Raw genomic sequence first — 23,723 nt, forward strand, 5'->3', positions numbered from 1 at the left:
ACTCTAGGTCAGTGATCACACCATCATGATTATCTGGGTCGTGAAGATCTTTTTTGTACAGTTCTTCTGTGTATTCTTGCCACCTCTTCTTAATATCTTCTGCTTCTGTTAAGTCCATACCATTTCTGTCCTTTATCGAGCCCGTCTTTGCATGAAATGTTCCCTTGGTATCTCTAATTTTCTTGAAGAGATCTCTAGTGTTTCCCATTCTGTTGTTTTCCTCTATTTCTTTGCATTGATCACTGAGGAAGGCTTTCTTATCTCTTCTTGCTATTCTTTGGAACTCTGCATTCCGATGCTTGTATCTTTCCTTTTATCCTTTGCTTTCCGCTTCTCTTCTTTTCACAGCTATTTGTAAGGCCTCCCCAGACAGCCATTTTGCTTTTCTGCATTTCTTTTTCATGGGGATGGTCTTGATCCCTGTCTCCTGCACAATGTCACGAGCCTCATTCCATAGTTCATCAGGCACTCTATCTATCAGATCTAGGCCCTTAAATCTATTTCTCACTTCCACTGTATAATCATAAGGGATTTGATTTAGGTCATACCTGAATGGTCTAGTGGTTTTACCTACTTTCTTCAATTTCAGTCTGAATTTGGTAATAAGGAGTTCATGATCTGAGCCACAGTCAGCTCCTGGTCTTGTTTTTGTTGACTGTATAGAGCTTCTCCAACCTTGGCTGCAAAGAATATAGTCAGTCTGGTTTTGGTGTTGACCATCTGGTGATGTCCATGTGTAGAGTCTTCTCTTGTGTTGTTGGAAGAGGGTGTTTTCTATGACCAGTGCATTTTCTTGGCAAAACTCTATTAGTCTTTGCCTTGCTTCATTCCGTATTCCAAGGCCAAATTTGCCTGTTACTCCAGGTGTTTCTTGACTTCCTACTTTTGCATTCCAGTCCCCTATAATGAAAAGGACATCTTTTTTAGGTGTTAGTTCTATAAGGTCTTGTAGGTCTTCATAGAACCATTCAACTTCAGCTTCTTCAGCGTTACTGGTTGGGGCATAGACTTGGATTACTGTGATATTGAATGGTTTGCCTTGTAAACGAACAGAGATCATTCTGTCGTTTTTGAGACTGCATTTCAAGTACTGCATTTCGGACTCTTTTGTTGACCATAATGGCTACTCCATTTCTTCTGAGGGATTCCTGCGCACAGTAGTAGATATAATGGTCATCTGAGTTAAATTCACCCATTCCAGTCCATTTCTGTTTGCTGATTCCTAGAATGTCGATGTTCACTCTTGCCATCTCTTGTTTGACCACTTCCAATTTGCCTTGATTCATGGACCTGACATTCCAGGTTCCTATGCAATATTGCTCTTTACAGCATCAGACCTTACTTCTATCACCAGTCACATCCACAGCTGTGTATTCTTTTTGCTTTGACTCCATCCCTTCATTCTTTCTGGAGTTATTTTTCCACTGATCTCCAGTAGCATATTGGGCACCTACTGACCTGGGGAGTTCCTTTTTCAGTATCCTATCATTTTGCCTTTTCATACTGTTCATGGGGTTCTCACGGCAAGAATACTGAAGTGGTTTGCCATTTCCTTCTCCAGTGGACCACATTCTGTCAGATCTCTCCACCATGACCTGCCCGTCTTGGGTTGCCCCACGGGCATGGCTTAGTTTCATTGAGTTAGACAAGGCTGTGGTCCTAGTGTGATTAGATTGACTAGTTTTCTGTGAGTATGGTTTCAGTGTGTCTGCCCTCTGATGCCCTCTTGCAACACCTACCATCTTACTTGAGTTTCTCTTACCTTGGACGTGGGGTATCTCTTCACGGCTGCTCCAGCAAAGCGCAGCTGTTGCTCCTTACCTTGGATGAGGGGTATCTCCTCACCGCTGCCCTTCCTGACCTTCAATGTGGGATAGCGCCTCTAGGTCCTCCTGCACCCGGGCAGCCACCGCTCCTTGACCGTGGGGTTGGTCCTCCTGGCCGCCGCCCCTGGCCTCGGACTTGGGTAGCTCTTCTCTGCCATTCCTGCACGTTGCAGCCTGGCACTCTCGGCCACTGCCCCTGACCTCGGACGTGGGGTAACTCCTCTTGGCCACTGCTCTTCGGGCATGGGGTCCTCCCGGCTTCTGCCCCTGACCTCGGACGTAGGGTAGCTCCTCTCAGCCGCACTTAGGGTGCCAGTTGCAGCTGCCTGTCCTTGGGTTCAATTAATCTGTTGGAGTGGCTTATAAAACTCAGGAAACCCATTTACTAAGCCCACTCATTATATACAAAGGGTATTAAAAGATACAGATGAACATTCAGATGGAAGAGAAGGCAGAGGGCAAGTGCTTCGGTGCCCTATCCAGGATCATCCCTCACCTCTGAGTGTTCTCAACTTTCTTTACGGTCCAGCTCTCACATCTGTACGGGGTTACTGAAAATCAGCTTCTCTTTTTTGTCTTGGCAAGGTTGTCTCTGCATTTCAGTCAACACTGGTCCTTCTATCCAGACAGTTTTCCCAACTCTGCTTTCATTATCTTGTCAACACTGGTTTAAGGTGGAGTCACTAGCTGCCTTGATGGTATCATTTGAAAGATGCTGAGAAGTTTGTCCTAGACAAAAGCACTATTTCGTGGGCTTTCATAGAGATTCTTTTCTTTGGGTTAAGGCATTATCATTAGATAGTATTCAATATATGGTTGACAGAATGTGTGTGTTAGTTACTCAGTCATGTCCCCCTCTCTGCAACCCCATGGACTGTAGTCTCTACAGGCTCCTCTGTCCATGAAATTCTCCAGGTAAGAATATGGAGTGGGTTGCCATTCCCTTCTTGGGGGGGTCTTCTTGACCCAGGGATCGAATCCAGGTCTCCTGCATTGAAGGCAGATTCTTTACCATCTAAGCCACTATTAACTTAGAAAAATTCATTTATTGGCATATTTCAAGTGTGTGGTTATCCAAGGATAAGATTTGAAATGGGAGAAGGGAAGGGAGAAAGAGTAGAAAGATGTGTTCAAGACGCTGGTATGCTGGTGTAGATTTAGCAACTGACTGGATCTCCAGGGAGGAAATAAAAGTCCTGATCTATGCTGCTGCTAAGTCGCTTCAGTCGTGTCCGACTCTGTGAGACCCCATAGATGGCAGCCCACCAAGCTCCCCCGTCCCTGGGATTCTCCAGGCAAGAACACTGGAGTGGGTTGCCATTTCCTTCTCCAATGCATGAAAGTGAAAAGTGAAAGGCAAGTCGCTGAGTCATGTCTGACTCTTAGCGACCCCACTGACTGCAGCCCACCAGGCTCCTCTGTCCATGGGATTTTCCAGGCAAGAGTACTGGAGTGGGGTGCCATTGCCTTCTCCAGTCCTGATCTATAGCACTGGCCAATTTCCATGCTGTAAACACTCCCATTACTGTTGACTGCAAGCTTTAATGTGGTCACTGAACATGGAGTTGGGAAGAGATCCACAGGGTCAGCTCACATGAGCAGGCAGGAGTTTGGTTCCAACACACCCTTGGGGCAACTGGGGCAAGTCTTTATGAGAATCCAGAAACATAGAAGAGACATAGGAGAACCTGGGAAAGTTCTTTAAGCAGACAGAAAGTTACAGAGAGAGAAATGAAGGCTTTGTGGCTTCCTCAGGTCTAGGGAGGAGTGCCATGCTGAAGGAATGTGCTTTCTGCCTCAGGTTAGGTCTTCAACCTATTTCTCTTTGCCAGCTTTTCAAATATAATGGACACAGAGGTGCAGTCTCACCATATTTTTTAAAAATTAAAACAATTTATGGAGTATGTTAATGACTTCGTAGTTCAATGGAGAGTGGTTTCTTTCTCCAACTAACATGTAGAATTGAGCTATTGTAAATCTGAGTTCAGTTACCTCCACTCCCGTGGCAGATATGCAAGTGTATCTAGCTTTTGATCAAATAAATGAGAAGATTCTCATATTTATGGTACTCTTGAATAGATATCCCCCAATATTTGTGAGGAAAAGGCAGATGACCAAGTACAAATTAAGCCCAAGAAAAAAATTATGTCTTGTTTATCTTATTAGCAGTTATTCTTTATAAGAGGATGTCTGCTATGCTTTACTCTTCAAACAAGAAGGAGGCTTATGAGGTGCCAAACATTTCAAACTTTTGAGAAAAATAATGAAACGGTACTTGAAATAGGCATTTTAGACTCTAAAGAAAGAATAAACTTTTCCTAGAGAGAGATGTGGGCTAAAGGCTGCCTTTGGGATTTTTTCCCTAATTCTTTCTAATTGGTTATCTGTTGATGGTATGTGTGTCTCACATCAGCCACTTAATTTCCCCCCTGTGATCAGGCCCTCTGTGATCAAAAGTTGGAATCCTCGTCAGAAAGAAACAGAAACCTTCTTTTTTATAATGACATGCATGTGTGTATACATGCTCAGTCACTTTGGTCATGTCCAGCTCTTTGTGACCCCATGGACTGTAGCTCACCAGGCTCCTCTGTCCATGGGATTTTCTAGGCAAGAATATTGGAGTGGGATGCCATGCCCTCCTCCAGGGGATCTTCCAGACAGAGTGCTTAAATCTGCATCTCCTGTGTCTCCTGCATTGCAGGCAGATTCTTTACCTCTGAGCCACTGGGAAAGCCCCTTATAATGACACAGTGGATGTTAAAAAAAAAAAATAATAATAATAAAGGATTTTAAGTAAGAGAGTTAAAGAAATATAATATAATCTCTTTACCATTTTTAAACAGAAAAGGGATTTTAAATATATAAATTTATGATTCTACATGAAACTGACATATGAACTCAGATTCAGAATAGTTTTTGTCAGGTTTTTCTCATTTAATGCTTTTCCTGTCTTTCCAGCTCTCTCTTCTATCCCAGAAGAGGAGGATCTCAGTCTCAGGAGGGGCTCACAGGCCACAGATGGTCAGTGAATAAATGCTGTCCTGCACCTTTCTTTTACTGCAATGATTTGTTCATTTCACAGTCTTTTGGGCCCATCAAAAATGTTTGTTGAACTTAGAAAAAGGTCAGGGTTTGGATGGGTCTTGAAAATAATTGCAATAGCTTTTCTTCCCCTTTGTTTTTGCTTCTTTAACAATATGTCATGCCCCAATGGCCATTTAATATAAAAACAAATAAGCAATAATACAACCTGACATATAAATTCTTGTGTGTGTGTGTGTGTATGTTATTTTCTCAGTCCTGTCCAACTCTTTGTGGCCCCATGGACTGAAGCCTGTCAGACTCCTCTGTCCATGGAATTTTCCAGGCAAGAGTACTGGAGTGGGTAGCCATTCCCTTCTCCAGGGGCTCTTCCCCACCAGGGGTTCGAACCCAGGTCTCCCACATTGCAGGCAGATTCTTTACCATTTCAGCCACCAAAGAAGCCCATAAATTCTGGTGAAACCCCTAATTTGCAGTTTTGGGTTCAGAAGAAAATGGCAACCCACTCCAGTATTCTCGCCTGGAGAATCCCAGGGACAGAGGAGCCTAGTGGGCTGCTGTCTATGGGGTCGCAGAGAGTCGGACACGACTGAAGTGACTTAGCAGCAGCAGCAGATAAATCTTTGTTTAGTTCATGCAAGTACAGAAAATTGGACTAGGAGTTTTCAACACATAAAATACATTAATTTATGAAGAAGTAAAACTAATTATCACAAGTATCAGAGGTGGGTATCTTCATTTCTTTAAGTAGATAAATATTTGAAGATACGTTTAAATACATATACACATAGATTTCCAGCTGTATGAGTTTTTTTTTTTTTTTTGAAAAGTTTTTGTTGGCTGTTTTTGGTAAGCACTCCTTAGCCCCAGTTTGCAAACTGAATGACTTCCTGGTCCTCCACTTGGAAATTTTTGTCAGTTCTTTTGAACTGTATCGTTCCTTGTAACTCTTCAATTGTATATACCTTATGACAACAAAGCCAATCTTTCCCCATGATGGCTGACTTCTAAATTGTCAAGGTTAAAAGAATTAAAAAAGGAACTTCCCTGGCAGTCCAGTGGTTAATACTCCACACTTCCAATGCAGGGGGCTCAGGTTCAATCCCTAGTTGGGGAACTAAGATTCCATATGCTGTGTGGCACAGTCAAAAATATATGCCAAATTGTTGAGGTTTCTAACCCTATGGTTTTTCCAGTGGTCATGTATGGATGTGAGAGTTGGACTATAAAGAAAGCTGAGTGGCAAAGAATTGATGCTTTTGCACTGTGGTGTTGGAGAAGACTCTTAAGAGTCCCTTGGATGCAAGGAGATCCAACCAGTCCATCCTAAAGGAGATCAGTCCTGAATATGCATTGGAAGGACTGATCCTGAAGCTGAAACTCCAATGCTTTGGCCACCTGATGCAAAAAGCTGACTCATTGGAAAAGACCCTGATGCTGGGAAAGATTGAGGGTGGGAGGCGAAGGGGATGACAGAGGATGAGATGGTTGGATGGCATCGCCGACTCAATGGACATGGGTTTGGGTGGACTCCAGGAGTTGGTGATGGACAGGGAGGCCTGGTGTGCTGCGGTTCATGGGGTTGCAAAGAGTCAGACATGACTGAGTGAACTGAACTGAACTGAACCCTATGACTGGGAGAGGAATACACAGACTTCCCAGAAGGGCAGTGTTGACTATTCGGGTTTGCCTCTTTGAGCTGGGGTCAGTGTTCTATATTTCTCTTTCTTCTCAGACCACTTCTGTTTCCCTCCTCGAGTAACTAACCATCTCAGCCATGAGGTCTGTATGCCTCCAAAGTGTTTATGGGGCTCCTGCACCTGAGAATTTGATAAGGAATTCCTGCTGTGATAAAAAGTGCTCTTAGGTCAAACGTGTAGTGGTAAAATTAATTGTTCTGAGACTGTGTGTCTCAAGCCATCTATAAAAGCCATATTATTTACTGCCTGGGATACCACCTGTGTAAGGCAGCTGTCTCAACCATTTTGCACACACATCCACACCCACACCGGCATACAGATTTACAGATTGAGAGAGAAATAGAGAGAGAGAGCTAGAGAGGGAAATTATATTCAAGGGGAGGTTTTATTTGGGTCAAAGCCATACTCCCTGGAGGTTTTGTTCCCCCGCCTAATTGAAAACATCTACAATACTTCTGCCAAAGAAACCTGAACACAGGCCGGCCTGGGGATGAGGCCCTCTGGTCTCTAAACCATGAATCACTGACGATCTTGCCTCAAATCTAGGCCCAAGTATAATGTTCTGCTTATCAAATAAAAATAGTAGCAAACAGCAGGATCACTGAAGTGACAGCTACTTGATTCTCAGCCAAAGGATTGTCATTAGGTTTTTAGTCCCCAAATGTTTGGTGGAAGTATCTGAAGTGAGGCTAACTTTAAAGATCTCAGAAGACTCAGGGAAAGGTCTCTCCTATTGTACTCCCTGGTGTGTGATTCGTGTCCCCAGTGGGGATATTCTTGCCTTCTGTGGCCCATCTTCATTTCTTCTTGGAGATTTGAAGAGTGACAAGGTCTTGTTCGGCTCTTTTATTTCTATTCATTTATGAACCTCAAGTTAACTCACCTTTGAGATCTAGGACAACAAATAGAGCAAAGACCATTCTGAGGCTGAAAGAGGGAAGGCTGAGGAGGCTCCTGTTTCTTCAGCCTAGGTCAGGCTTGGCAAACAGTAAATCACAGGACAAATCTGGCCCTTCATGTATTTGTGTAAATAAATTTTTATTGGAACACAGACACGCTCCTTTGTGTCTATGGCTGCTCCATCATAATGGCAGAGTTGAGAAGGCGTGGCAGTTCACAAAACTGAAGATACTAATTTTCTGGTTCTTTGTGGAAAATGTTTGCTGACCCCAACCACTGGGGGTTAGTGTTTGAGGACTTTCCTGGGGGTTGGAAACAAGCAATTCAATTGCCAAGACTCCTGAGCCCGTGAAATGAAGTATGAGAGAAACCTCTGGAAAATGATGAGAGCAGGACAAATCTGGTCTTTGTATAGTGAGCTATCTTTGAGAACTCACCACTCTGAGCGAATCTAAATGTGGAGAGGATATTTTGAATGAAATTTCCTAAACGTTGTTGCACAGAACCTTCATTTCCTTCCAGAGCAAAATGGTTTCATGGTGAAAGGATTCCCTTGAGGAAGTAAGCTTTTTCAATACTTGGACTAAATGAAGTTCAAGAGTTTTCTTTACTCCAGGACTTGTAATCCACTCCCGTATTGTGGAACACAAGAGGGATATATTTTGTACCATGTTTCTCAATCTTACTTGACCATAGAAATATTTCTCTTGGAACATCTAGAAATATCTTATGAGCTACATTTTCTTATGGAACACAGTCTAGGAATCTTTTCCAGGATCCTAGCACATATGAAATCTATTTTCCCTTTTCAAAATTAATTGCTCCAATTCTCATTTTTTGGTTGGCAGCACTGACATTTGCTGGGTACTAAACAGCGGTTTATTCTAATTGTTAAATGTCTTGAGATACATATCAGTTGGCAAGTAACAGTTTCTCTGAACCCTCAAATATCTCCTGGATTCCTGGTTATCCTGTCTTCTTCCCTGAGAATGTCTAAACTTCTGTTCATTCCAATAAATAAAGGTTATTATTTGTGGGAGACAGGGAAAGAAGCCCTAGGACCATGCTCTAGTGTTACCTGTGTATGTTCGGACTGGTCACTGCCTAGGGGCTGTAAAATATTTTGAATATCACTATCCAAATTCCAATACTTTGGCCACCTGATGTGAGGAGTCTACTCATTGGAAAAGACCCTGATGTTGGGAAAGATTGAGGGCAGTAAGAGAAGGGGGCAAGAGAGGATGAGATGGCTGGATGGCATAACTGACTCAATGGACACGAGTCTGAGAAAATTCTGGGAGATGGTGAAGGACAGGGAAGCCTGGAATGCTGCAGTCTATGGAGTTGCAAACAGCTGGACATGACTGAGTGACTGAACAACAATCCAAGTTACAGCACAAATGTGTTGGTTTTTTAGGCCACTGAGAAATGTCCTGCCTGCTATGATGCAAAAGTCACAGCATTGCTGAAGCCAAACAGCTTATGGTGACATGTCAAGTTTACCAACATCAGGACCCTTGTGTAAATGGGGACCTGGAAGGCTAGAACAATGGCTAAAATTCTCAAGCAGGCATGTTATCTCTCCCAGGCAGGTAAACACAGCATAAGGTAAATGATGAGGAAGGTATCATGACGTACCTGGAGTATTCTCTACACCACCACCCCCCACAGCTCCCCAAAAAGGTAAGGTTTCTAGTTTTAACAATTATTAGTAACAAACTAATGACACATCTGAAAAGTGATTAATCCACCAGTATGTTAAGGAGTGTTAAGTCTAATGGGAGACTCAGATGACATGGCCACTGTGATGTGATGGATAAAGGCTGTGATGGGAAAAAGCACAGATCTAAGTAGCTCAGCAGGGCTTGGGCAGAAGGAATTGACCATAAAATACTTTCTGGAGGAGGAGACATGAGCCAAGTCTTAAAGCAGGAGCTGGTTACAGTGGAAGGGGGATGAGTGAGGCTGTTCTAGTTAGAGGGAACAGGGTGTTCTGAGCTCAATTCTGTTTCTCTTGCCTTTCCCCCCCATTCCTGCCCCTAAAACCTACCTGCTGTTAAAAGCTCAGCTCAAACACTGGCTTGAAACCGCCTTCTGCTCTCAATCTGGTGGCTCCCTACTTTGTGCTATTGCGGACCCTGGTATTGCAGGGAAGGATAAGTAATTTTCCCTTTACCCTTTGAGTTCTTAGTTGGGACCCCTGTAATAAAAGACACATTAACAAGAGAAAAACAAATGAAGTTTCTTAACATATTCCTCATGGGATACTCAGAAGAAAATGAATCACTCCCCAGGGTGGCTTAGAATTCAGGATTAAACAACATCTTATAGGGAAAGCAGAGGAAGGATACAAGACTCTTAGGAGAGAATAGATGATCTTTAGGGCCTTAGAAAGCATCACTATGAACAAAGCTAGTGGAGGTGATGGAATTCCAGTTGAGCTATTTCAAATCCTGAAAGATGACGCTGTGAAAGTGCTGCACTCAATATGCCAGCAAATTTGGAAAACTCAGCAGTGGCCACAGGACTGGAAAAGGTCCGTTTTCATTCCAATCCCAAAGAAAGGCAATGCCAAAGAAGGCTCAAACTACCGCAGAATTGCACTCATCTCACACACCAGTAAAGTAATGCTCAAAATTCTCCAAGCCAGGCTTCAGCAGTACGTGAACTGTGAACTTCCTGATGTTCAAGCTGGTTTTATAAAAGGCAGAGGAACCAGAGATCAAATTGCCAACATCCACTGGATCATGGAAAAAGGAAGAGAGTTCCAGAAAAACATCTAATTCTGCTTTATTGACTATGTCAAAGCCTTTGACTGTGTGGATCACAAGAAACTGTGGAAAATTCTAAGAGATGGGAATACCAGACCACCTGATCTGCCTCTTAAGAAATTTGTATGCAGGTCAGGAAGCAACAGTTAGAACTGGACATGGAACAACAGACTGGTTCCAAATAGGAAAAGGAGTTCGTCAAGGCTGTATATTGTCACCCTGCTTATTTAACCTATATGCAGAGTACATCATGAGAAACGCTGGGCTGGAAGAAGCACAAGCTGGAATCAAGATTGCCCAGAGAAATATCGATAACCTCAGATATGCAGATGACACCACCCTTATGGCAGAAAGTGAAGAGGAACTAAAAAGCCTCTGGATGAAAGTGAAAGAGGAGAGTGAAAAAGTTGGCTTAAAGCTCAACATTCAGAAAACGAAGATCATGGCAGCTGGTCCCATCACTTCATGGGAGATAAATGAGGAAACAGTGGAAACAGTGTCAGATTTTATTTTTTTGGGCTCTAAAATCACTGCAGATGGTGATTGCAGCCATGAAATTAAAAGATGCTTACTCCTTGGTAGGAAAGTTATGATCAACCTAGATAGCATATTCAAAAGCAGAGACATTACTTTGCCAACAAAGGTCCATCTAGTCAAGGCTATGGTTTTTCCAGTGGTCATGTATGGATGTGAGAGTTGAACTGTGAAGAAAGCTGAGCACCAAAGAATTGATGCTTTTGAACTGTGGTTTTGGAGAAGACTCTTGAGAGTCCCTTGGACTGCAAGGAGGTCCAACCAGTCCATTCTAAAGGAGATCAGTCCTGGGTGTTCACTGGAAGGACTGATGCTGAAGCTGAAACTCCAGTCCTTTGGCCACCTCATGTGAAGAGTTGACTCATTGGAAAAGACCCTGATGCTGAGAGGAATTGGGGGCAGGAGGAAAAGGGGAGAGGATGAGATGGCTGGATGGCACCATCGACTTGATGCACACGAGTTTGGGTAAATTCGGGAGTTGGTAATGGACAGGGAGGCCTGGTGTGCTGCGATTCATGGGGTCACAAAGACTCCGAAACGACTGAGTGACTGAATTGAACTGAACTGTGCTGTTTCTACATGCTGCCTTCTCTCTTTGTCTGTAAAAGCTCTTGCACCCTGATTGTCAGATGGGGGTGGGAATCGACCTTTGGATGGGCATACCCTCTACCCATCCGCCTACCCCTAGTTGTCAGCATCAAAATAAAGCAAATTTTTCCTTTCCACCAACCTGGACTCTAATGGCCTTTGAGCAGCGAGCAGCCAGACCCCTCTTTCAGTAACAAAAGAAATTTACCTTCTCGCCTGTCTTCCTTTTGCCCTCTCTTTTCCCCAGAGGAGCTTCTGCTTATTCCCCACCCCCCTTCAGTAGGCAATTTTCTGTTTATTTCTCACCCTTGGGATTTTTTCCCCTCATTTTTTTTAAACGCAAGGTGTCACAATGTATTAGTTTCCATATAAATGTTATACTTATTTATCCTTATTTAATTAGAGTTTATATAAAGCGATTCAGGGATATAATTCGGCAGTGCCATTGTTAGGCATGTTTCTGTCATTCTAACTAAGCTCCCAGCTTCCCTGGTGAGGCGTTTCTTAACATCTGTCCTGAGTTCCCATTGGTGGAGCCTCCGGGGACCCCTCACCACTTCTGTGATACCTCCAGACCCTTCATCTGCCTTGCAGAGCCTGTAGGCCGCACATCACAACCACCCAATGACTGCAAAATGCAGACTTCCATCTGCCTGGTCTGGGAATGATCACTCAACAACTATTGATTAAGCATCTGCCTATATGGCCCTCTGAGCTTTGTGGAAAGCCCAGGTGACTGGGAAAAAATAAAAAGAAGGGGGAAAAAATAAGCACACAGGTCTTGTTCTGAGGATGATTACAGTTTAATAGGGACAGGGGATCTTCCCCACCCAGGGATCAAACCCATGTCTCTTATGTCGCCTGCACTGGCAGGCAGGTTCTTACTGCTAGCGCCACCTGGAAAGCCCTGAATAAAGTTATACATGGATTTTTCACTGCATTGCAGGTAGATTCTTTACCTGCTGAGCCATCAGAGAAATTGGATATATATACACATAGCCGATTCATGTTGTTGTACAACAGAAACTAACAGAACATTATGAAGCAGTTATCCTCCAAAAAATATAAGTAAGAAAACAACAGGGTTAGCACCCCTAACCCCAACCCCAACTCCACCCCCTGCATTTGAGGGTCAGCTGCATATGTATAGAGATCTGGAATAATATTCATCAAATACTAAAAAATGTTTATTATCGTGTGGTAAGATTTGGGGTCATCTGTGTTTTTTTTTTTTTTTTTTTTGCACTTTATTGTTTAAAATTTTTATCATGACCGTGTATCATCTTCATAAAAACAGTCATCACTCTAAAAAAATTATTGATGTGAGGTCACTTGCTAAGTTACATCCGAAGTCCTAAGAGCCACGTAGAAGCCAGGCCACACGCTCTCATTACACATGACGACTTCAGGTGGCAGTGGGGAAGTCCAGGTGAATTCTTCGTGAGAGTTTTTAAACACTTTAATCTTGGAGGCCAAGTGAAATGACTGAACTAGCTGGAAAGTGAAAACTGAAAAACTGAAGTCTAATTATTTCTTTAACATCAGAAAGTCAATTTGTGTCTGCCACTCAATAATTTTCTAAGCTTTTTCAAACAAGTTTGATATTCACACATCCAACAACTTTCCATTTGCCTGTTTCTATCCAAGGGAGAAATGAAAACAATTAATAGGCAAACATGAAACAACACACACATTTAAAGCATTTTTTTTTTTTCAAAACACAAATGGCTTTACTAATGGAAAACACATTCATTACACTTACGTTTAACTTGGTCTTATTAATCCATTTGCAAAATACTAAGCTTTTTTTTTTTTTTAAATCAAGGACCAAATAAAGACTTAATTGGGGTATCACTCAAATTTACTATGAGATAAGAGAAAACAAGCTTATCTTCACTCGTTTGAACCAAATATTAAATATGACTTTGATACTAATTCAAAATGAAATCTCGATGGCTCTGTATTCTAGGAAGTGGTGTAAGAGGTTTTTAGTGAGTTTTATGAAGGAAATCACATTTTCTACATATTAGTATCAAAATAACAGATTCACGGCTTCAATAGAAATCATGTCAATTATATGCACTTAAAATAATGCATCACACTCAGACATTAAATATTATCATTGATCTTTTTATCAAGAAAACTCTAGTTAAATTTGCATTTTATTAATTTTGGACTTGACATTTCAAACATGTGTATTTGGGATTTATCTGGGGTTTGGCCACCTGCTTACCCACACTATCATGCAGATGTGTGAAGAGGCCCTGGGAACCCAGATAGTGTGGGGAAGGTAGACTTTGTTTACCTAACTTCAGGAGAATGAATAAGCACTGGATCATTCAGCCCCAAACTAAGATAAGCTGCAGATACTGCACTGTTCATTGACTGTTTTAGGTCAAAGGGACAAACACGTTAACATAGATTCACATATAGTTTAAGTCAGAAGGCATCTTAGATTTTGTTCTAATTTAAGGCATTTACAGTTCATTTGTGTGTGTGTGTGTGTTTTTTGAGAAGATATGCATTTGTTTATTATGTGTGTGTGTGTATGCGTGCTCAGTTGCTTTAGTCGTGTCTGACTCTGTTCAACCCTGTGAACTGTATCCCTCCAGGCTCCTCCGTCCATGGGATCTCTAGGCAAGAATACTGGAGTGGGTTGCCATGCCCTCCTCCAGGGGATCTTCCCAACCCAAGGATCGAACTTGTGTCTCCTATGTGTCCTCTACTGGCAGGTGGGAAGCCCGCATTTATTTATAACAAAGTCTATTTATGCAGTTTCATATGCATTGTTAGACAAACATTTCACCAAAATACATCTTCATAGATTACTACCTCAGTAACAGCATGATATACATACCACTCTTGAGCTACAAAGTTCATTCACCCTATACCCCAGTGCTAGTAATTTGTGGAACTCTGTAGATTTTTAACACTTGATGTTCTGCTTTTTGATCAATATTTAAATTTCCATTAGGCAAACAACATTTAGGTGATTTCAAAATTGAGAAAGAAAGAAAAAAAAGAACCCTAGACACTTCTGGAGATCATTTGATATTATAAAATTTAATTCCCAAAGGATCAATACAGAGAAGGTTGAGTGACTGAAAACCTTGGGGATCACATATGCTTCCTAAGGAGATGCTTTTATTCACTGAAAACTTAATACTAAGAGAAACTCTGGGGCTTCCTTGATGGCTCAGTGGTAAAGAATTCACCTGCAAATACAGGAGACATGGATTTAATCCCAGATCCAGGACTATCCCACATGCCTTGGAGCACCTAAGTCCATGCACCACAACTATTGAGCCTGTGCTCTAGAGCCCGGGAGCTGCAACTAGTCTGTGCTCCGCAAAGCCCGGGAGCTGCAACTAGTCTGTGCTCCGCAAAGCCCGGGAGCTGCAACTAGTCTGTGCTCCGCAAAGCCCGGGAGCTGCAACTAGTCTGTGCTCCGCAAAGCCCGGGAGCTGCAACTAGTCTGTGCTCCGCAAAGCCCGGGAGCTGCAACTAGTCTGTGCTCCGCAAAGCCCGGGAGCTGCAACTAGTCTGTGCTCCGCAAAGCCCGGGAGCTGCAACTAGTCTGTGCTCCGCAAAGCCTGGGAGCTGCAACTAGTCTGTGCTCCGCAACAGAAGCCACCTCAGTGAGAAGCCTGAGCGCCACAACCAGAGAGTAGCTCCCGCTGGCCAGAACCAGAGAAAAGCCCAGGCGGCACTGAGGACCCGGCACAGCCGAAAATAAATAACAAGTAAAAAACTGAGAAACTGACTTTGAAATGATTATCTGAATTGTTGTTTCAATTTTCTGGTGTGCTTTGTTAGAAAAAGAGGCTCCTTTATAGAATAATTGCATCTTAGAACTGAAAAGGACCTAAGAAACTATTGCACTCAACTTTTTGAGAGTGAGTGAAAGCAAGTGACTCATTATCTATAACACTTTCCCAATTCTCCAGTGAGAATTAATCTTAAAAATATCCCTTATTTATGATTATCAAAAGCCATGCCCTAAAGAAAATCTGACGAATACAAAGTCTTATTTAAATCTAATCCATTTCCTTCCAGAATCTTTTCGGTTTTTATTATACAATCTCTTGTCACAATATCCCTTAAAATATTTTAAAATTGTTGGGTGATATGCCATCATGTCGATTGCACGCATCTCACATGCTGGCAAAGTAATGCTCAATATTCTCCAAGCCAGGCTTCAACAGTACATGAACCATGAACTTCCAGATGTTCAAACTGGATTTAGAAAAGGCAGAGGAACCAGAGATCAAATTGTCAACATCCGCTAGATCATCGAAAAAGCAAGAGAGTTACAGAAAAACATCTACTTCTGCTTTATTGACTACATCAAAGCCTTTGGCTGTGTGGATCACAACAAACTGTGGAAAAGTCTTAAAGAGATGGGAATACTGGACCACCTGACCTGTCTCCTGAGAAATCTGTATACAGGTCAAGAAGCAACAATTTAGAACTGGACATGGAACAAGAGACTGGTTCCAAATTGGAAAAGGAGTGTGTCAAGGCTGTATATTGTCACCATGCTTATTTAACTTATAAGAAGAGTACATCATGAGAAACACTGGGCTGGGAGAAGTTGGAATCAAGATTGCCGGGAGAAATATCAATAATTTCAGATATGCAGATAACACCACCCTTATGGCATAAAGTGAAGAAGAACTAAAGAGCCTCTTGCTGAAAGTGAAAGAGGAGATGGAAGAAGTTGGCTTAAAACTCAACATTCAAAAAGTTAAGATCATGGCATCTGGTCCCATCACTTCATGGCAAATAGATGGGGAAACAGTGAGAGACTTTATTTTGAGGGGCTCCCAAATCACTGCAAATGGTTATTGCAGCCATGAGATTAAAAGACGCTTGCTCCTTTGAAGAAAAGCTATGACCAACCTAAACAGCATATTAAAAAGCAGAGACATTACTTTGATGACAAAGGTCTGTCTAGTCAAAGTTACGGTTTTTCCTGTGGTCATGTATGGATGTGAGAGTTGGACCATAAAGAAAGCTGAGCACTGAAGAACTTATGTTTTTGAACTGTGGTGTTGGAGAAGACTCTTGAGAGTCCCTTGAACTTCAAGGAGATCAAGCCAGTCCATCCTAAAGGAAATCAGTCCTGAATATTCATTGGAAGGACTGATGCTGAAGCTGAAACTCAAATACTTTGGCCACCTGATGCAAAGAACTGACTCATTGGAAAAGACCCTGATGCTGGGAAAGATTGAAGTCAGGAGGAGAAGGGGACGACAGAGGATTAGATGGTTGTATGGCTTCACCGACTCAACGGACGTGAGTTTGAGTATGCTCTGGGAGTTGGTGATGGACAGGGAAGCCTGGAGTGCTGCAGTCTATGGGGTTGCAAAGAGTGAGACACGACTGAGCGACTGAACTGAACTGATGATTATGTTTCAGGACTAATTTCTAGAGGTGGAGTTCTTGTTTAAAAATAGGCATTGTTAATCTGCTTTTCAGAAAATACACACAGTAGCAGCATAGGAAGATATCTATTTATCTTTCTTGACTGCAGCACTTCATACTTACATAAATGCACAAATCATGTTATCTCTGGTGGTAAAATTAGTTGAGTACATGCCCACATCATTATAAAGATAAGAAAACCAAAATCCAGATTGCGTGGTTGAATTGCCCAAGTTCGCATAATTAGTGGTAGAGCTAAAGGTAGAATGAGGCTTTTCTGCTATAATTCTTTACACAGTTCTTAACCAAATATGTGTATTATCATTATGTGTGTTATGTGTGTTAGTCACTCAGTCTTGTCCGACTCTTTGCAACCCCACAGACTGTAGCTCGCCAGATTTCTCTGTCTGTGGAATTCTCCAGGCAAGAATACTGGAGTGGATTGCCATTCCCTTCTCCAGAGGAACTTCCCAACCTGGAGATCAAACCCTGGTCTCCTGCATTGCAGGCAGATTCTTTACCATTTAAGCTACAGGGAAGTCCTATTATCATGGCTGTAACTATTTATTTTTCAAGATTTTTATAGATGGACACTAGGATGTCAAGGTGGTCAGTGTTTTATGCTGTGCCTTTTCCTTTATTTAGGAACTTTCCTTTTCTCCTCCTCGTCCATGTACCAGAGATTCTTAACTTGCAGTATTAGTATCATCTTGTCAGCTTGTTAGAAATGTAGAATCTCAGGCTCTATCCAAGTCAATGAGTCAGAATCTGCATTTTAAGAAGATCCCTGGGTAGTTTAGAGGTAGTTTAGAGGAACATTAAAATATTTCCTGCAACTCAAGTAGCCAGTTTCTGATTTTTTTTTAATTGTCATAATAGAAGAGAATAAAAACACGTATTAACACTTTGACTTGAATTAATGGATTTTATCTTTCCCCAAAATATGACTAAATAGTTCCTGGACAGTCATAAGGTGGACCATAATAAGAAAACCTTTATTTTCTATGCTATTGTTGTTTAGTCACTAAGCTGTGTCTGACTTTTTTGTGGCCCACTGGACTGTAGCCCATTGGGCTCCACTGTCCATGGAATTTCCCAGGCAAGAATACTGGACTGGGTTGCCATTCCCTTCTTCAGGGGATCTTCCCAACCCAGGGATCAAACTTGCATCTCTTGCATTGGCAGGTGGATTCTTAAGCCACCTGAGAAGCCCTAGTACAATAATATATTTAAGGATTTTGTCTCTGGAAATAAATTTCTACCATAAAAGCAGAAAACCTGATCACAGAATTTAAAAAAACATGTTATAAAACAGAAATAAAAAAGTTCAGACTATTAAAATATTTATTTGGTAAAACCAAGTATCTTTTTCTTTCTGTTGAGGATGTTTCTAGAGGCTGGATTGATGATATATCTTAAAGTCACATCTAGTGAAGTTAGGAACATAATATAGATTCTTATCCCTGGCAAACTTTAATATTACAAATAGAAGTATTCTTCACTACTCAGCCTGCTAAATTGTATTCAATTTATGGCAATCACCCTTAAAATGCTACTGCTGCTGCTGCTGCTAAGTTGCTTCAGTCGTGTCCGATTCTGTGCGACCCCAGAGACGGTAGCCCACCAGGCTCCCCCGTCCCTGGGATTCTCCAGGCAAGAACACTGGAGTGGGTTGCCATTTCTTTCTCCAATGCATGAAAGCGAAAAGTGAAAGTGAAGTTGCCCAGTAGTGTCCGACTCTTAGCGACACCATGGACTGCAGCCCACCAGGCTCCTCCATCCATGGGATTTTCCAGGCAAGAGTACTGGAGTGGGGTGCCATCGCCTTCTCCTACTCTTAAAATAGTTCTTGCTAATTTGATGCATATGAAAGGTGGAGAAAATCTTTGAATGAGAACAGTCAGGGAAAAGCTGGATCCTCTGTTACCTTGTGGTGGCCTTCTATGTTCTATCTTGGTTGCTCATTAAAATGAATTTCATTTTTTCCTTAGATGGCTTGTGTGTGATAGGGAAACTTAAATGGTTCATAGAGTTCTTTTTTGTTTGTTTGTTTAAGATTGAGATCTTTATTTTGATGCACCTCTAGGAAGGGTCCAATGTTTTCTGGGAAGACTGATATGCTGGCTATAATGGAGGTAAAGGAGGCCACTGTAGAGGGTATACAGCCATTAACTAAAGTCTTCTCAAAACTTAAGGAGTCAGAAGAAAATGCTTAACTCAAAGCTTCTGACTTTCAAAGAGTTAGTGTGAAAGGAGCCTTGAAATTTCAATAATTAAAAATAAACCCTTGTAAAACAGAAATTATAAGAACTCCCAATATTTAAGACACTTTTTAAAAGTCACTTTGTAGAATTTAGTGCCAATTTGCTGTAGGATACAAAAACAGTTGAGAAAAGTTTTGCTTTCCAACTATGAGATCCATTAATTTGGACTTTATGAAAGCAAATAACTCTTTTTGATTATCATCCACTTATCTCCCTCCCATCCCCTGACCCTGACCCCATAAAAAATGTACCACTGGATATTGATTCGATATTCCTTGCCCTTGATGAGAAAAACCAGTTAAACTGCTTACCCACAGAACTGTTTCTTTTCCATTTCACTCCAAACTTCTTTAACTTATGGAATGACAGTTCCACTTCCACAATGCTCTCAGAGAAAAAAAGACTAATTCTGGCTTAACTTCTTTTTTTAAAAAAAATTATAGCCAAAGGAGATTTTCTCCCTCAATTCTGCTCTTGGTAAAAACTGATTTCTTCTTTACAATGTTGGTAATCAATAAAAGTCTTTACTCAAACTCCCCAAAGCACCCGTGGTAACCTAGTCCTTCGACAAATCTAGGGCCTCTCCCACGGGGTTTCCAGGCCAAGCCACCCCACCACTTTTATGGTGATATATGAGCATCAGATCCAGGGACTTACCCAACATCCTCTAAATTAAAAGTCATTGGAGCAGGTAGTTTAAGGAACAGATTTATAACAACTTTCAAATGAAACAAAGGTATTCCTCACAGCTGTGAGCCATCTGCAACCAATTTTCTCATACTCGGGGTATATTGAAGATAAATATTTTCCCCATACCCACCCCACCCCCTCAGCACACACAGAGACTCGTATAACATGCCACCCAGAGGAACCTTAACATTTCCTAAGCGAACAGCTGCTCAGCCTCTCTTTGGCCTTTCTCTTGTAGTTCATATCGATTTCAAATCATTGCTCCACTTATTATGCAGACCCTTACCTTATTGTTGAGCCTGAACATGCTGGTTGGAAAAGTAAGGATCATTTAATTGCCACAAGGTTCACAGCTATGACTGATTATTCGATGTGGTAGTGAGTAATCCTAGAATCACAGTCTGGAGAATGTTCCAAAAGAGTGCAGAGATAGAAAGGGATACAGAGCAATATATCCCAGTGGTCCAGAGCAGAACTGGGCTCTGACAGACCTAGGTTAAGGCTTTTTCCTAGCTGTGTAAACTTGGCTTCCATTTTTCTCAATTATAACTTGTGGTCGTGGTTTAGTTGCTAAGTTGTGTCCGACTCTTTTTACCCCATGGACTGTAGCCTGCCAGGTTTCTCTGTCCATGGGATTCTCCAGGCAAGAATACTGGAGTGGGTTGCTATTTTCTTCTCCAGGGAATCTTCTAGACCCAGAGATCGAACCCAGGTCTCCTGCATTGCAGGCAGATTCTTTACCAACTGAGCTACAAGGGAAGCTTTTTAACTATAACCTGAGAATATGAATAGTACTTGCCTCAGGGTTCTTGGGAAGATTAAATATGATAATGTACAGAAAATCTCCATAAGATATTTCATCTTCAATAAGGATTAGTTAGTATTATTATCTTCATGAATGATAGTATGTTCAATGCTACTTTTAATAACCATAATGTCATGTAATAATCTCTTTGATCTATCATCTCATAGCACTACATCCTACACTACACAACACAAACTTTGTTTATCCCAGCATTTACTTCTCAAAGTGTCCTTCATAGTACATCAGCATCCCTTAAGATGTAATATCTCCTTCTTTCTCTTTCTATTGAGAACAAGCAAAATGCTGGGTTGAAAACAATCTAATAGTCTTTTCTGCAGAACTTCACAGAGCCTTTAATATACTGATTGTCACTGTCAATTTCAGCGTGGTGGTGGCAGCTGTGGCTAATTTTATGGTGGGGATTATAGTTTACATTGCTTCACAGTCTTATTTTACCAAAGAACACGTTTTCATTTGTTCATTTTTCACATAATATCCATTCAGGTGGTTTACCAAATGGTTTGAAGTTGCTGTGAGTCTTAGTCCACTTGGGCTCCTATAACAAAAATACGGTGAACTGGAAAGCTTAAACACAGAAATTTGTTTCCCAGAGTCTGGAGACTGGGGGGTCCAAGACCAAGGGGCCTGCAGACGAGGTGAGATGAGAGCCTATTTCATGTGTCGTAATCAGTTGTCTTCTTACCGTGTCCTTACCTAGAAGAAGGGGCAAGGGAGCTCTCTATGGTGTCTTTTATTAGGGCACTAATTCCATTCAGAAATGGTATGGACCTAACAGAAGCAGAAGATATTAAGAAGAGATGGCAAGAATACACAGAAGAACTGTACAAAAAAGATCTTCATGACCCAGATAATCACAATGATGTGATCATTGACCTAGAGCCAGATATCCTGGAATGTGAAGTCAAGTGGGCCTTAGAAAGCATCACTACGAACAAAGCTAGTGGAGGTGATGGAATTCCAGTTGAGCTATTTCAAATCCTGAAAGATGATGCTGTGAAAGTGCTGCACTCAATATGCCAGCAAATGTGGAAAACTCAGCGGTGGCCACAGAACTGGAAAAGGTCAGTTTTCATTCCAATCCCAAAGACAGGCAATGCCAAAGAATGCTCAAACTACTGCACAATTGCACTCATCTCACACGCTAGTAAAGTAATGCTCAAAATTCTCCAAGCCAGGCTTCAGCAATATGTGAACCATGAACTTCCTGATGTTCAAGCTGGTTTTATAAAAGGCAGAGGAACCAGAGATCAAATTGCCAACATCCGCTGGATCATGGAAAAAGCAAGAGAGTTCCAGAAAAACATCTATTTCTGCTTTATTGACTACGCCAAAGCCTTTGACTGTGTGAATCACAATAAACTGTGGAAAATTCTGAAAGAGATGGGAATACCAGACCACCTGACCTGCCTCTTGAGAAATCTGCATGCAGGTCAGGAAGCAACAGTTAGAACTGGACATGGAACAACAGACTGGTTCCAAATAGGAAAAGGAGTATGTCAAGGCTGTATATTGTCACCCTGCTTATTTAACTTATATGCAGAGTACATCATGAGAAACACTGGACTGGAAGAAACACAAGCTGGAATCAAGATTGCCAGGAGAAATATCAATAATCTCAGATATGCAGATGACACCACCCTTATGGCAGAAAGTGAAGAGGAACTAAAAAGCCTCTTGAAGAAGGTGGAAGTGGAGAGTGAAAAAGTTGGCTTAAAGCTCAACATTCAGAAAACGAAGATCATGGCATCCGGTCCCATCACTTCATGGGAAATAGATGGGGAAACAGTGGAAACAGTGTCAGACTTTAATTTTCTGGGCTCCAAAATCACTACAGATGGTGACTGCAGCCATGAAATTAAAAGACGCTTACTCCTTGGAAGGAAAGTTATGACCAACCTAGATAGCATATTCAAAAGCAGAGACATTACTTTGCTGACAAAAGTCTGTCTAGTCAAGGCTATGGTTTTTCCTGTGGTCATGTATGGATGTGAGAGTTGGACTGTGAAGAAGGCTGAACACCAAAGAATTGATGCTTTTGAACTGTGGTGTTGGAGAAGACTCTTGAGAGTGCCTTGGACTGCAAGGAGATCCAACCAGTCCATTGTGAAGGAGATCAGCCCTGGGATTTCTTTGGAAGGAATGATGCTAAAGCTGAAACTCCAGTACTTTGGCCACCTCATGCGAAGAGTTGACTCATTGGAAAAGACTCTGATGCTGGGAGGGATTGGGGGCAGGAGGAGAAGGGGATGACAGAGGATGAGATGGCTGGATGGCATCACTGACTCGATGGACGTGGATCTGGGTGAACTCTGGGAGTTGGTGATGGACAGGGAGGCCTGGCATCCTGGGATTCATGGGGTCACAAAGAGTCGGACACGACTGAGCGACTGAATTGAACTGAACTGAACTGAATCCCATTCATGAGGAATCCGTCCTCAAGAATTAATCATCTCCCCACCTCCACATGTCATTGCACTGGGGATTAAGTTTCAATACATGAATTTGGTGGGAGGTCCACAAAAATTCAGTCTACAATAGTGTGGGGGTGCGTGTGTGCTTGTGGGTGCTGTCGCTAAGTCATGTCTGACTCTCTGCAACCCCATGGGCTATAGCCCTCTGAATTCATCTGTCCATGGGCTTTTCTAAGCAAGGATACTGGGGTGGGTTGCCGTTTCCTTCTCCAGGGGATCTTCCCAGTCCTGGGACTGAACCCACATCTCCCGGGTCTCTTGAATTAGCAGACAGATTCTTTACCACTGAGCCATGTGGAAAGCACATAACATTATGATATAAACATGAAATACTTAATTTTTTTCAGTTACCTCCTTCAGTTACACCCCTTATGCCATAATAATATGGCCAGATCCCATAGCTTTCTAATCATTCTATTCCAATCTAGTTCAATTAAAAACTCAATCTCCTGTCCAGAGTGGTACTGTACATCATTCTGTTCCCCCTGCACAGGCATTCAAAATGGGGGCAGGGGATGTTGGTTTGCCCTATTGTTGAAGTGAAAAGGGAAAAAGAGGAATGAGTTTTTCTCTTTCCCTTTCCTGAGAACAAAGAAGATAAAGAGAACAGTAAGTAGGCATGAAATTTCTTAGTTTTTTTTTTTTTTTACTTTAACTGGTTCTAACTCTGTAACTAAGTTTGCT

At 41.9% G+C, this 23,723-nt stretch overlaps 1 long non-coding RNA gene across 1 annotated transcript in view; it reads left to right on the forward strand.

Moving 5' to 3' along the window:
- Nucleotides 1–14,383, forward strand: part of LOC147370390 (uncharacterized) — a 32,131-nt gene extending 17,748 nt beyond the window's left edge. The window contains exons 3-5 of the long non-coding RNA XR_015165251.1: nucleotides 4,785–4,847; nucleotides 9,057–9,151; nucleotides 13,974–14,383. This is a non-coding gene — a long non-coding RNA (uncharacterized LOC147370390). The remainder of the gene's footprint in view (nucleotides 1–4,784; nucleotides 4,848–9,056; nucleotides 9,152–13,973) is intronic.
- Nucleotides 14,384–23,723: the final 9,340 nt, after the last annotated feature.

This window comes from Bos grunniens, chromosome 6 (assembly GCF_055505025.1).
Source record: "Bos grunniens cultivar Pamir isolate PY7600 chromosome 6, Bosgru_T2T1.0, whole genome shotgun sequence".
NCBI classification, from domain to species: domain Eukaryota; kingdom Metazoa; phylum Chordata; class Mammalia; order Artiodactyla; family Bovidae; genus Bos; species Bos grunniens.